This window comes from Alosa sapidissima, chromosome 14 (assembly GCF_018492685.1).
Source record: "Alosa sapidissima isolate fAloSap1 chromosome 14, fAloSap1.pri, whole genome shotgun sequence".
In the NCBI taxonomy this organism is placed as follows: Eukaryota; Metazoa; Chordata; class Actinopteri; order Clupeiformes; family Clupeidae; genus Alosa; species Alosa sapidissima.
The window spans coordinates 30528700-30538974 of record NC_055970.1 but is presented as its reverse complement, the minus strand read 5'-3'; the positions used below and the strand labels follow the sequence as shown (position 1 = coordinate 30538974).

Genomic DNA, 10275 nt, shown 5'->3' with positions numbered 1-10275 from the left:
ACTGTCTTGCAAAATGTGGGCATTCCTACTCCTGAGAGGTTTGGTTGTCTGTTCAGAAATGAGGTTGAGGATCTGTTTAGTATGTGAAGTGAACATATTTATCCATATAGGTACTGTATTAGGTTTGTATATCTGAAATATGTGTTTTCACATATACACAGCATTTATGTCATTTTAAAATGCATTCCTATCCCTCCGTGTTATAAAAGCACTGAATTCTGTGTGGAAGCCCATGGTGATCGGCTGTATTCTTGATTTGTTTGCAAGAACAGGGTTGCGTGAGTGTCTGACTCACAACTCTGTAACGTTACTGTCTAAAACTCAGTCGAACGAGTTAATGCAATGTGTCTTTTGCCAATTGTTTTGTATTATTCAGTGGTGCTTAAATTATAGAATAAAAAATTGCCAGGGAGGGCTTTTGTATTTATTTTTGGAGTGACTATTAAATCACATCCTGGTAAAACAATGAAGTGTGACTACCAAAGCAGATGCTGGAAAAATGTGAAATATATATATTTCACCTACTCAGCTAAGGCAGCAGGTGATAGAAAACATGGATATATTTCAGCATGATGCAAACTTGGTTTGGTAATGTTCATGTTACTAGTCACAGATTTTTGTTTAAATCTTTGTCTAGGCTATTTAATAGCCATACTGTTGTGGCATTTGCATAGCATATTACGCAAAAACCGAGGTCACGTAGCCAGTGCAATATTCTACACTTTTGGCTGCATTGACATTTAAGAAGGCTGCGTTTTAGCACCGTGTAAAGGGCCTACTAGTTATACAACCATGTCCCATGTAATGTTTGTTTACCTCTGCAAGAACACCTACACCAAAGTCATGGAGTCAATCCTTGCCCCAGGCAGGCAGGCAGGCAGGCAGGCGGTGTCCTAGCCTGTAATGGTGTGTGGCAGTGCCAGACTTTACCTAAAGGATATTGAAGAACTTTTGTTCAGCCAAAGAAATGCATTCAGGTAATTATAAGTTAGACTACCCAACCTCTAAACTGTTGTAGTGTTTCTTGAGGCTGATGAAGGAGCATCAACATTTGCTTCGTTTAGTAGTCAACGGCATCTAATTTAGTGAAAAATGAGCTCATCCTAAGTTTACGTAGGCCTATATATTTGTTTTTCAGTGGTCTTGAAGTTGCTCCTCTTAACACTCATCAATGTAGAACAGTAGAACCTATGCTAGAATAGACTGCATTACTTTTGTTGTCTGTACTGATGGCTAATTGTGTAGAAATTGAAGGCCACATGGTTTAAGTTGTTAATACTGTGTGTCTCATAGTCCTAGCTATTGGAAATAGGCTACCAAGTCTACCTCAAAAGTCATTTATGTCTTTTTTTTCTCAATGACTACATGTCCTGATAGTGCTCATGTAATCAATAAGAATTTTATGGTTGATTAAACCCTGCTCACTGCCATGGAAATGAATCTCAGTAATGATTAGGGAAAAGTAGCTTGGTAAAGATGCAAAGTGTTTTTTCTTTCTTGTCTTGTACTCACTGGTTTAGTGATGGTTTGTGTTGTGTGGTGCAAATGTGTCATTGGTCAAGTTCCCGGTTCCCATTCAGCAAGGACCACACTGTATGACCGAGCTGATCTGGGCTCCCTTTAGAGCATATGACATTTCAAATGCTGCTGTCAAGGCTTAGTTTAGCCCCACAACTGTAGGCTTCCTCTGCCATTGGCAGTGTGCTGTGACCACCACCGCGCGTTAAATGCAACATATTGTTCTTAAATAGAGTGCTCATTTTCCCCATCTGATAGTCTTAAGGGTGTAAGCGTCTGGCTGCTGCCTCACGTGGTTCCCTCTGCAGTATGTGTCAGGATTGCTCTTATCAGTCTTGGGTGGTGTGTGTTTTGGCCAGAGCAATAGCCTTTGTTTTGACAGTTGGTTTGCACAGGCAGTTATTTCAGTTGAATGCAGGGGCTCTCTCTGGCCACAGGTCTACGCCGGCTTGCCTAAATGCCTGAAACCGGAGAAGTCTTAGCAGTTGAAAGTCTGTGTCAAGGGCACAGCACCACTGGACAGTGATAAGAGTCAAGTACAAGGTCTGACGATGGGTTTTCTTAGTCTGTCTGAGTGCATTCCTGCCAGCGGGCAGAACTCTGTGTTGGGATGGTCCGGCGCTTCCTCTAAAAAGACGCGAGTTTATCTAGCCTTGATGTCCAGTGTCCCTCATGGCTGTTCCCCTTTGAGTGTCCTCTACCCTTATCTCTTGGGTTATTTTAGAGATCCAGCAAAGTTTGAGGGGATCATGCCAAGATCATCGGAGTTTACCTTTGTACCTCTGGACCCAGCGATTGATGCATTGATTTTCAGAAGATGTCCGTCTGCAGCTCTGAGCTTTACACTCTAATTCAATTGACAGACCTCGCCAGGGCAGTGGGGAGCTCCTTCACATTAATTCCTGATCCTTGCTCTTGTGGGCTCTCATGTGCTGCCCAGTCGAGCCGAACACTGTGATGAATGCCTTTGTGAAAGTCTAAGTTGAGACTCATTGGATAATTTATTCCAGAGTAGGGCAAAGTCTTAGTTGGCTGATGAATTAATCCACTGTGTTGCTCCTCTTGGAGCTAAAGGAAAGTAAGAGGAGAGGCCACCCGGCCCCACCACTTGCCCTCTCACTCTCTCACTCCCTCTTTCTCTCACTCTCTCGTCCTCCTCCCAGTGTTCCCTCTGTTTATCTCTGTTTCCCTTTCTCTCGGTCTCTCTTTCACTCAATGTGGTTCTCCTCCCATCTGTCTGCTGTCGTAATCATAGCCATAACGAAGGAATTGTTTCCCAACTGTTGGCCAATGAGTTTGGTTGACAGCATTTTGACCATTCTTGCCATGTTTTGCATGTCGACCTCCACCAAGGAGGTTATGTTTTGGTGCAGTTTGTCTGTTTGTGTGCAGGATTAGAGATCATAGGGCTTGATTTTCATGAAACTTGGTTGAAAGATGTCGTATGGGTCAATGAAAAACCAGATACATTTAGGAGCAGATCCGAAACACGGGGCGGATTCACAAATTCTTTTTCACTTTCGTTAATATTGGAAGATGGATATTTGGCCTTGTTGGAGGTCCGCACAAGTGCCCTTCTAGTTTTGAAATCGTTTTGCTTTTCAAAATGTCATTTCGGACCAGGTACAGTTGCAGCTAGATAGTGCATTTGTTTGCCAATGTGGCCTTCAGATCCCACATTTGTCTGTGGTGTAATCAGTTACCATCTTAATATTTGCCATTTTTCATCTGTAATAATTATATATGGCACAGTTGATGAACATTAACCATGAATCCAAAACTGGGTCACCTTGTTCCTTTTTAATGTATAAACAGTGTTGATTGCACAATTGATTATCCCATTTCTTACTTTATCTCATTTCTTGCTTCTCTTCATTCAACAAACCACACTGTGACCTCTGCATTTCAGAAACCCAGGCCCAGATCACTAATTAAGCATATAGTAGCAAGTAGGGTATTGGGCCTATTTTTGGAACACCCTTCTGCTTATATTGTAGCTCTTTGTCCTTGATAATCTGACTGCTAGAAAGACATGTAGTCTAATAAAGACTGGGCAACCATTTCATTACCACAACATGTTCTCAGAGAAAGAGAAAACTATTATCTTGACAGTAATTCATTTGAACAGGCCTTAAACGAATCATAGAATCATGGACTTTGGACATTGTGTTGAATTATTTTAAAAATAACCTTCTATGCTCTTTACAGTTAAAAAAAAAAAAACGTGACAATTTACATCCTCAGTGATGGCATTTCTGCGCCTTTTCTATGACGTCTGCTTGACTTGTGTACTTCACATGAGCTGCCCGTGTGAACACTGGAGGCCCCTCTGTGAGGGGAGGGGAGGGTGGTGCAGTTTTGCCATGTCATTCTCAAAGTTTTATCTTTGCTGGCAGTGAGGTCGAAGGACGTGAAGAAAGGAAACTTTGCGGCAGAGCTGAAAGAAGCGTGGCTCAGTGACCCCACCAGACCTGAGTCAATTGTGCATGGTGTTCAAATGGTTTTAGCTCTAGGTTGTCTGAAAGTTAAGCCGAGCATAAATGAAAGGATAGCATTGGGGGGAGGGGGGTCTGTATAGAAAAGAAAATATTGTGGAATACACTATGTTGAGTGGAGTATTTAGATGTTATTATGGATCATGTGTTGTAACGTCTGTCTTGGATCCTGTCCAAAATTATGCCAAATTTTTCCATGCGGGGGATTTTGGTCAGCCACATTTACTGCTGAACCTCTTAAGTACTGTATCTGCAGTGTTCAGCTGTAACGCTGGCTGGCGGTGCTATAAATGAACATTGCATTAAAGTTTAATCAGGCAAGATGGCTTTACCATTGTTGGTCATATTAGTTTTTTAGACTTGTTTGTCTTGTTCTACAAATTGCTGTGACTTTAGTTTCCATCTTGATATGGTATGGTTCTCTTGAAAAATGGGCATTTTACTAATCATTATATTCAGAAGGTATATATATATATATATATACTTTTTTGATCCCGTGAGGGAAATTTGGTCTCTGCATTTAACCCAATCGGTGAATTAGTGAAACACAAACGGCACACAGTGAACACACACAGTGAGGTGAAGCACACACTAATCCCGGCGCAGTGAGCTGCCTGCTACAACGGCGGCGCTTGGGGAGCAGTGAGGGGTTAAGTGCCTTGCTCAAGGGCACTTCAACCGTGGCCCACTGGTCGGGGCTCGAACCGGCAACCCTCCGGTTAGCCCAGAGTGCTAACCAGTGGGCCATGGCAGCCCCAAATTAATGTGCAGCAGTGTACATTTTAATATCTAGAATTTTTGCCATTGCTGTTAAAAATGATTGAGATCATGGCGCTCCATCAAAGCGAATAACATCATTTGACTTTGTTCCAGTTTTATGTTTTCCCCCCCTGCTCTCTCGACTATTACAAATGCTCATTTGAAGGGCGCAAAATGTTTCGTACTGCACCACAAAGTGCTTGCTTCGTTCGAATGATTTCTGAAGTGTGAGTGTGTTTGTTTTGCTCTCCAGGGGCTCTCATGCCTTGTCTCAGTCCAGTTATGCTATTTAGGAAGCAAACCTGCATATAGATTCCATTTTACTGTGACCACCCAAATGAATGTTAAATCTTAAATACTACAGATTTATCTGAATATTTTAGCATGCATTCTTTATTGGAAGGCTAATCAAACATAGGATACTGATATGCTTTTTCATAACTACTTATACAAATGTATATATGTATCTTATAATATGCACATGTCTACAAATAAATACAGTCAATGGTATGATTTCAAAACTACGAGAAATAATGATTCCGTTGTGGCCATTTTATTTTTTACAAATATCTTGACGTATTGATGTCCTGTGAACTAAGAGATTGCTAAAATGATAAAAACTACCAAATGAATTAAGCTATGCATTCTATATTCAGTTGTCTTCTCCTGCAAATGGGCCTCAGTGCCTCTGTCTCTGTGGCCTTTCAGTGGGATTCTATGTGTCTATGTACCGCTGAGTGTATTTGCAATTCCACTTGTTTGGCTCTTGACGAGACTATGAGGCCCTGGCTGTCCCTGGTGCAGAGATTCACTTAGATGCTATTCCAGTTACCGTGGCCAAGTTTCAATAGTGCTACGTCATAGAACACAGTGCCTTATTGAACACTGGGGTTTGCTGGGTAGCTGTTGAGTGAATTGAAAATGAATGGACCTAAATGTCATCAAATGAAAGGATGTCTTACATAGTGATGTTGGCACATACAGATGTCAGTTCAGTGTGGATTCTTCTGTCAAATTTCTTTTTCCTCCATGCTACCAAATTTAGTTAGCATTTCAATGATTATATTATGGTTTGCTGTCACTGGATAAGAAAGTAGTTCTCACATCAGGACAGAAGTGTGTTGATTTTGAACCCCAATGAAAATAATAATAAAATGCTGAGAATATCAGAACAGAAGATGATGTGATCTACAGCAACCTTCATTAATGTGTTTCAAATTGTCTTAGACATATTTTCCACATTTGATGAAAACAGTCAAAAGTCAGCAGATTGATTCAACATTCTGTGCCTTCATGCCTTAAAACATTGTACTGGTACCTATTGGCTTTAACATATTGGTTCACTTACTGAAGTCAGTTAAGGTGAGTACAGTCCAGGAACAGACCTTTCCATTGTAGTTGAGCTTTTCAACTGAAATAAGGCTGTATTCACGGAGTTCTCCCTGAAGGTTCGACGGTTTGAATCATGGGAGGGCATGTGATGGCTTCTTTAGATTGTCGAAACCAGTATTATTCCAAAACAAGGCACCATAAGTGTTTACTCTTCAGTCCAGCCTGTGTTCTTTTTCAGAAGCAGGCAGGAATGTGTCTGACATAAATAATGTCGTTGTAATCTCAGGTCATAGTCATTTGCAATGTATTTAATGTACAAGTTTGCAATTTGATGCCATTTGAGAAGTTACAGAAGTAAATGAAAACATATTTGCTGTTTTGTCAGTATTTGAATGTTTGCATGCAAGCAGTGCTAGGTGGAATGGTGGAATAATCCAGACATTTATTGAAACCCAACTAATAACTGTTAGTTTGGGCAGTAGCCTACACTAGTGTAAACTTAAATGTGGTTGTGGTTGTAATCAGTTCCAATCTGGCATGGAATCAAAATGAATGATATGTTTTAAAATGTGAAATTTGTTTTCATCTATAGCAATGTTAGAAAGAAAGAGCTGACTGAGACACATCAACAGGTTTCTCATTAGTTTAGAAATAATGTATCTGAATGGGACATAATGCTAATGCAAATCCATCTGTCATTTTAATTTGTCACTAACTCTACCAATCTTACTCATACACATTACACACTTTCATCCTGAAAAACCATAATTAGGCCTGCATATTTAAATTTAGCTGGACATATTTACATTTCCCTCTAATACATTTTTCTGTGTTTATTGATGCATTTATTTCTTAATCTATTTCCACATTTAACCACTTGTATTTCCATGTAATAAAAACTGGTGATGGTTTCTCATGTCTGTAACCAATCTATACATGATCATAATCAACCAATAGCAAAGAGCAGCCGTTGGCTTGCTATAATACTACTTATCGTCCGTTGATCTGTGTGAGCCAATAGGTGCACAAAGTAGTTCTGCCTATGACTATGTACTAGCTTCTGGTTCACTTTAGATGTTAGCATGGCAAGCTGGTTCTAATTGTTATGTCTCCAGTCCATTTGAAGGGTAGCAATTCCAGGAAGGATATGACTTAGAATGGACATATTTGGGGACCAAGCTGTGAAGGCACCCACAGGTTTTCTACCTTTTCTTCTTCTTATGCATCTTTCTTCCACCAAAGGGGTCTATAACAGTCCATAGAACCATCTGGTAAAAAGTTTGGCACACAGATTTGAGACAGTCTAATGATGTTTGCGCGACCAATATGCATTGAACCTATTTACCCTCCAACCTACCTTCAATTTCCGCCATAATGGATCCCCCCCCCCCCCCCAAAAAAAAAAAAAACCACACAAAACCTTCACAGGTCACAAATTTTGCCCCTTGATAATATAATGAAATTTATCCCAGATGGTCTTCAGAAGTAGCCTCACAAAAGTTATTCGATGAAGTTACGAAAGCAGTCCCCCGTCACAGCTGCTGTTGAAGCTGTCCGCATGAAATGAACTCTATATCTGCAATGGCAACCTAAATTGATCTGGATTTTTCCGGAAACACAAAAAATCTTTCAATGGCCACACATTTTGTCTTATCTTCGATACATTTCACACAGATCTTCAGGCCATGCCTCACAAAATTACCAAATTCCACATTTTTCATATTTGAAAGCGGTTGACCGTCAGCCAATTGATGGAAGCCAATTGAAGGAAGCATCTCTGCCAGTCTTTAGTTGCTTTACATGAAACTTGCTGTGAGTGCTTACGGCCATGTGTGTGACATAATAGCGTTGAGTTGCTGATCCTCTTGGCCCCCTCATTGCTGCGTGCAGCTATATTTTATATATCATTTAATTTATTGATATTTATTGTTTATTGAAAGTTTATTGAAGTCCTAGTTGAGTGGGCTTGTACGACATTAGAAGCCATCTTTGCTAGCCCATTCTTACCATGCAACTTCTATAACAGTCTGCACCAATCACAAATGTAAGCATTTCTATATTGATGAAGAGATACAGAAATATAAAGGGGAATATAAAAATGCCCCTCAATATAATTTTGAATTGAACTTAAACTTTACTTGTGAATAGTCTTTGAGTGACAGACAAAAATGGGTTTACCTAATGGCTACTTATGTTATTAAATATACTTAAGTCATTTATTATCTTAATGTAGGTAAGATACATTTCCATACTTAAATTTATATTTCACAAAAGTTGAATTGGTCACTACAAACTCAGTTGACCACCATCCCATTGATGTGTCATTCCTGAAATGACTCTATAGGCCCATTCTGTTTTAATTGCCTGCTTTCCCCTCATCTTCTGCTTTGGGTGGCGTGGATGGCGTAGGCATAGTCATAAGCATGCTCTTTTGTATCTCTTATATTCCCCAGGCACACAAGCCAACTCTTCTGTTTGAACATGGTGGTGCTCAGCATCCCCTGAACTCTGTGCGAGGAAGCTTAGGCTTGGGTTGGTATTAGGGCGGATTGATGCATAATCTGGATAAGGCCAAAAATACCTTGAAGAAGACCATGAAAGAATGAGCGGGGCATGCAAAGGATTTGTTTACAAATAATGTCATTAATTTAAGTGCATTGGTCTTGTTTAATTGTGAGTTGATTTGCGTGATGCGATACATATGTCTCGTATAGCACAAATATGTTCACATTTAGCTTTAAACCCATCTGTACATACTAACAAACACAGGTAGTGACCATAACTTTTAGTTCACACATAACCATATTCCTACTATTTCCATTTTCGTATATAATTCGCTCAAATTCTATTTGTTTACCTGTTGCTTACACTTCATTCTACCTCGTTTACTCATTGAAAGGGTTAGATGGACATAAGGGTTGTTGCAGACTGCGAGGAAGTGGCCACAGCATTGGACAGAGCTGGCCCATGTTGTGGCCTGAGTGCAGTTGGCATTGTGACAGTGTTATGTCTGTGCAGTTTACCCTGTTAGCTGAAGCAGGCTTGTTGGACAGTGTTGTGCAATCCCAGCATTCACCTGACCCAGTGTTCCTTAAGGTGGATTTCCCTTAACCTTATTATGTCATTCATTCTCAGCAGTGTGAATTGCAGTGTCAAACTGTCAATTACAGTATCAGGAAGCCTAATTTCATTTGTTTGGTTGGGGCAACCAAAAACTTCTTTAATTTGCAAAATGTTGTCTTCATTTGTATTGCAAATGCAATGGTTTTAAAATCTTTCCAACTGGGTGTCTGATTTTGTATAATTTTTCTGTGTGCAGGGCTCATATCAATTAAATATATCAGTGGATAGCACTGAAAACATAACCGTTCTGAAGCATTGAAATAATAGAAAATGTCCCGTTATGTAAAATATGTGAAATATAATATAATATAATATAATAATATACTGTGCCATCACAAATCTTCCACTAAGTTGCTCTCGGTGTACGTAGATTAAGTAGAAAAATGCTTATTCAAGACAGATTCTTCTGTGGGACACAGTATAATCATGTCGTGGCTAAGTGCCATTTTAGTTATGTTCTCTGGTGTGTAAGGCTCACTTTTTATGGACATCTTTGCATTGTAACATTATAGCAGAGACGAGAGCCTTCTGGTGTGAAACAATGAGGCTGTTATATAGGTATCTGTTACCTGATTCAGATTCTGTTTAAACACAAATTATATATCGGTAGACATTTTGAGCCCATGTCTTGGAATGATGTAGTGTCTGCTGACTGTGTGTAATGAGCATCAACACAATATGTTTGCGTAGGCCTATGCTTTATCTTGTGAAGTGAAAGATAAACTGGCAGACAGATTTGGGGTCAGAGTGTTCTTGCTTAGTGCTCTGTAACTGAGCACATGATAAAACATAGGCCTGCGCTTCTGCCATTTTAAAACAATCCTCCATATCTGGAAATGGCTCTGGGAACTGAAATCTTTTTTTTTTTTTGGCTGTTCTCAAAATGTGTGGAATGAATGTGTGTGAAGACTTTTTGACGTAATATAGTGTAAGCACATTTCTGTCCTTATACTTCTCATTCTTCATAGTTTGTTAAGAGGCCAGGTGCTGGTAAGTCTGCATGCAAGGGAATGATGAAAGTGCTTTCGCAAGAATGGCGTTATCCTGG

General features: G+C 39.9%; 1 protein-coding gene across 2 annotated transcripts in view; it reads left to right on the top strand.

Annotated features, from left to right (window-relative positions):
- pde8a (phosphodiesterase 8A) overlaps positions 1-10275 on the top strand; it is a 35720-nt gene that overhangs the window by 3041 nt on the left and 22404 nt on the right. Inside the window, exon 1 of one of the 2 annotated variants that reach the window (XM_042062214.1) lies at positions 1926-2061. The exons of the other annotated variant lie outside the window; for it this stretch is intronic. The gene's annotated coding sequence lies outside the window, so the exon portion shown is untranslated. Of the gene's footprint in view, positions 1-1925; positions 2062-10275 lie in introns of those variants that run through there. 2 annotated transcript variants of the gene reach the window in all.